Consider the following 5,249-nt stretch of genomic DNA (forward strand, 5'->3'; position numbering starts at 1 on the left):
AATACTCCATAGTCACACCAACATTTCGCAAACATGTAAGCATACTCTCAGATATACAAACAAACAAACACAAACACACACGAATGCACGCACTCACATACGCACGCACACACACACACACACACACACACACACACACACACACACACACACACACACACACATACATATATATGGGCTATGGAACAACATTATTCGCTGTTTTCTCTTTTCTCTCCTTCTTTCTATTCTATTTGCTTTGCTTTTCTTTTCTTTTCTTCTGAATGTTTCGTTTTTAATATACTGCATAAGGAATATATATATATATATATATATATTTGCATATAGATGTGTGTGTGTGTGTGTGTGTGTGTGTATGTGTGTATGTGTGTGTGTGTGTGTGTGTGTGTGTGTGTGTGTGTGTGTGTGTGTGTGTGTGTGTGTGTGTGTGTGTGTGTGTTTGTTCGTGTGTGTGTGTCTTCGTGCGCGCGCGTTGAGGGCGAGAAATGCAGCACAAAAAAAAAGAAGAAGAATGCAAACAGAAAAGAACAGAGGGGAGAAAAGAGCAAACAAAGAATAAATGTCGGCTCCCATATCACGCGGGGTTGCCACTTTCTCCCCCGGTGCTCTATCTGCCTCCAGGGGTCGCCTTCCTCCCCCCCCCCGCCGGCCTCACCCCCCACCCCCTACCCCCCCAGTGAAAGTGCCAGGGTAAGGAAAAGTAGGATAAGCAGCCTGCAACCCCACTATTGTTACGGCTTGGCACAAAAACTAGGCGAACTGGCCGCTAGTGTATGAGCCTACTTTGCTCCTTACCCGACTTGACTTTTCTGTTGTTTTTTTCCCCTTTTATCATCCCCTTCTTCGCATACCCAACTCGGGTATATTGAGGGGGGGGGGATCATTCCCTTTCTCTTTATCCCCCCTTTCTCCATCCTTTCTCTCTTCTCTATCCCTCTTTCTTTCTTTCTTTCTTTCTTTCTTCCTTTCTCTGTCTCTCTCTCTCTCTCTCTCTCTCTCTCTCTCTCTCTCTCTCTCTCTCTCTCTCTCTCTCTCTCTCTCTCTCTCTCTCTCTCTCTCTCTCTCTACCTCTCTCTCTCTACCTTTCTTCCTCTCTACCTCTCTCTCTCTTCCTCTCTCCCTCCCTCTCTATCTCCCTCTCTCCATCCCTCTCTCTCTCTCCTTCCCTCCCTCTCTCTTTCCTTCCTTTCTTCCCTCTCTCCCTCTCTCCTTCCCTCCCTCCCTCTCTCCTTCCCTCCCTCCCTCTCTCCTTCCCTCCCCCACTCTCTCCCTCCCTCGCTCCCTCACTTCCTCCCTCTCCCTCCCTCTCTCCCTCCCTCCCTCCCTCCCTCACTCCCTCCCTCTCTCCCTCCCTCCCTCCCTCCCTCCCTCCCTCCCTCCATCTCTCCCCCCTCCCTCCCTCCCTCCCTCCCTCCATCTCTCCCCCCTCCCTCCCTCCCTCCTTCTTTCCCTCAGTCCCTTCGATTTCTCTCTCCCATTCTCCCTCTCCCTCTCCTACATTCCCTACCACTCCTATTCTTCTCCTACTTTCCCTCTCTTACACACCCACCATTTCTCTTCCATTCCTTCTGTCTCCCTCTCCTCGCATCTCGGATAAGACGCCCACACACCAGCCCATCTTCTTAGCACTTACTGAGCAGCGAGAGCGTGACCTTCTCGCAGATGGCCCTCGCGTCTTGGAATCCGCCGACAACGCAGAGCTCGAGGCGGCCCTCTGTGTAGCCCATGGAGAGCTCCTGCACGCGCGTGAGCAGGTGCATCACCCCGTCGTCGTGGGAACAGATGTGGACGCCGCTGAGGCACTCGTCGTGGCTGCACTTGTCGAAGTGTGCGAGGCCCACGGCGCCGGATCCTGTGGGAAAGGACGGTGGTTACTATTACGTGAGTCTTAACTTACACTACAGTGTATAACAGCATGCTTGTATATATAGATGTGTCTACATATGTGCATATACATACATACATACATACATACATACATACATACATACATACACACACACACACACACACACACACACACACACACACACACACACACACACACAGACATGCGTGTGTGTGTGTGGTGTGTGTGTGTGTGTGTGTGTGTGTGTGTGTGTGTGTGTGTGTGTGTGTGTGTGTGTGTGTGTGTGTGTGTGTGTTTATATATATATATATATATATATATATATATATATATGAACACAGAATAATACGCATTTAAGTCGAAACGGCAAGAATATATAAATGTGATAAAAAGTGCCAATTCCAGATAGTCCATCCCGCTAAGAACAGACCAATTAAAAGTCCCCAAGTCAATAACACATCAAGTGGCATTTCTTATCTTAGCGTTAAATAACTTATGCCCTCGTAACGACACCAGGCTATCTCGCCCCGATGAACTTTCATCAGTAACTTAAATAATAAATTGCGGGGTAAGTAAGGCTATTTCCAAAGGAATCTGCTTCGAAGTAAACCAAGAAGTAAAGGTTGATGATGCACAGAAGGAAGAGGAAAAAGGGAGGTATTTGAAAAAAAGGAAAAGGAGAATAGAGAAGTCTTTGAAAAGGGAGAAAGGTATATACACAGGGAGAGCGAATAAAGAGAAGGGATGGAGGAACATGGGAAGAAAAGAGAGAATAGGGAGAAAGGTATATACACAGGGAGAGCGAATAAAGAGAAGGGATGGAGGAACATGGGAAGAGAAAGAGAGAATAGGGAGAAGGGAAGGAGGAATATAGGAGGAGAAAGAAAAAAATGGGAGAAGGATGAGGGAACTAAGGGAAGAAAAGTAAAGAACAGGGATAATTGAGGGTAAAAAAGGGAGAAGAGAAAGAGAGAACAGGGAGAAAGGAAAACGCGATCAGGGAAGAGAGAACAGGGAGAAGAGAGGGAGGAATAAGGGAGAGGGAGAAAGAACAAAAAGAAATGGGAGAGGATTACGGACAAGGGAAAGAAAGAGAGAAAGAGCAAGGGAGTTGGAGGGCACTGAGAGAATGGGAAGCGGCCACAGATACCCATTTCGCGCTCACATCCTGACACGAACTCTCCTAAACTCACAGGACTTACAATGGGGAGTGCTTCTGCTTAGTAACTGGACCTTTAATTAAAACAGGTAGGATGGCGGTGGTCAGGATGCGAAGAGTGGAGAGGTGAGGGAACACAAAAGTAATAAAAATCGAAACGACAGGAGTATAATGGTAGTAACATCATTGAACTCTTGTGCGATAATGGTTATGATGCGATATGGGCTTAAATATTGTCCAAATAATAGTGCTGATACCACTTACAATGAGACTGCTAACTGCAATGGTAATACAAATGTGAGTTATCAGAACAACAACAATAACAGCGACAATACCAAAATAACAAAAGTAATAGCACAATATTATACTTAACATTACTAGATCCATAAGAATGTCAACGAGTTCATTGAAACATCAAGGTGCAAATCCGAGGCTCTTCGAAGTCCGAGTTATAAGGGGGAATTCACTCTAGGAAGACTTTACGGGAATAACTAAATATCCTGTACATTTTCTCGATATAGGAAATTCCACTTTTGTTTCATGCTTCAAGAAATATAAATTGACTGCCTTGGTTTTTATACGTGATGTGCAAGATCCGCTATGCTTTTTTTTCCCAATCAGATCTTGTATAAAGAATTCCACAATCCCACGTTATATGCTCCACCGATTGGTTGGCTTTATCGCCAACACTGTAGTCGGAGATTTTCAGTAGTTCGAACCTGCCATGATGGTTTACTTACCTTGATCCGCCGGAAAGTAACACCAACGACACAAACATTGAAACAAAATACGTCAACACCAAAAGAGAGAGGAGAAAGATACCGAAAGACCTTTGCCACCCTCTCTCTCCCTCTCTCTCTCTCTCTCTCTCTCTCTCTCTCTCTCTCTCTCTCTCTCTCTCTCTCTCTCTCTCTCTCTCTCTCTCTCTCTCTCTCTCTCCCTCTCCCTCTCCCTCTCTCGTATCCTCCTGCTTTCCTCTCCTCGATGAAATTGTTTATTAAAGAAACGTTTTCGACTGGGTTCACGATGCATTAAAATAGTCGATGGATGACCTTCCTAGAACCGGTCGTACGGTGAGCCTGCGCCTTATTACTTCTCCGTGTTTCATAAAATGTATGATAGATCACACGTCATCCGCGCTCTCTACGTTCGGCTCCCGCCCTCGGCCCAAGGAAGATCGAGTGTGATATGAAGTCATGAACGTGTAAGATGGTGATGATGATGGCGATGGTGGTAGTGAGGATTGTGGTGGTGGTGGTGGTGGTGGTGATGGTGATGGTGATGATGATGATGATGATGATGATGATGATGATGATGATGATGATGATGATGATGATGATGATGATAATGATAATGATAATGATAATGATAATGATAATGATAATGATAATGATAATAATAATAATAATGATAATGATAATGATAATGATAATGATAATGATAATGATAATAATAATAATAATAATAATAATAATAATAATAATAATAATGATAATATTAATAATAATAACAAAAACAACAACAAAACCCGCACGAAGACACACCTACTCGACACCAACATCCATAATACATACATCCACGCGCGTACACATGTATACACGTGCATATGCAAACACAAACAAACACACACAGCCACGGAGCGGTCGCGTGCCGAGGTCAGAGGTCGAGGAGGCGAAAGGTGAAGCACGTGCGTCGAGGTACTCATCATACAGCTGGCAACTGCTCGGTTATGGCGCTCGCACGATTGTTTAAAACGTACTCCTTACAAGGGTTTTTTTTATATTTTTTTTTTATATTTGGTCACACACACTGACATGCGCGTTGACAATTTATTAGTTGTCTTTATTGTGGTATTTAATGCTGGTTAATTTATCTCCATTGAATGTGTTTTTTTTATGTGTGATATTATCGATAGTGTCATTATGTTTATCACCATTATAAATCATCATCACCATCGTTATTACCAATATCATTATCACTTTCATGGAAGTAATTATAATAACAAATATGATAATTATCATAGGGATGATGACAGATCGTTATAATAATAACAATAAAAACAAAATAATAATAATTATCATTATTGTTATCATTATTATCAGGATTATTGTTATTAGCATTATCATTACTAGCATCACTGTTATATCTTATATTAATAATAATATAATTATTATCATTATTATTATCATTATGATTCTATTATATTTTTTTCAACGATAATAATTATAATGATAATGATAT

This window comes from Penaeus chinensis, chromosome 19 (assembly GCF_019202785.1).
Source record: "Penaeus chinensis breed Huanghai No. 1 chromosome 19, ASM1920278v2, whole genome shotgun sequence".
Lineage (NCBI taxonomy): Eukaryota > Metazoa > Arthropoda > Malacostraca > Decapoda > Penaeidae > Penaeus > Penaeus chinensis.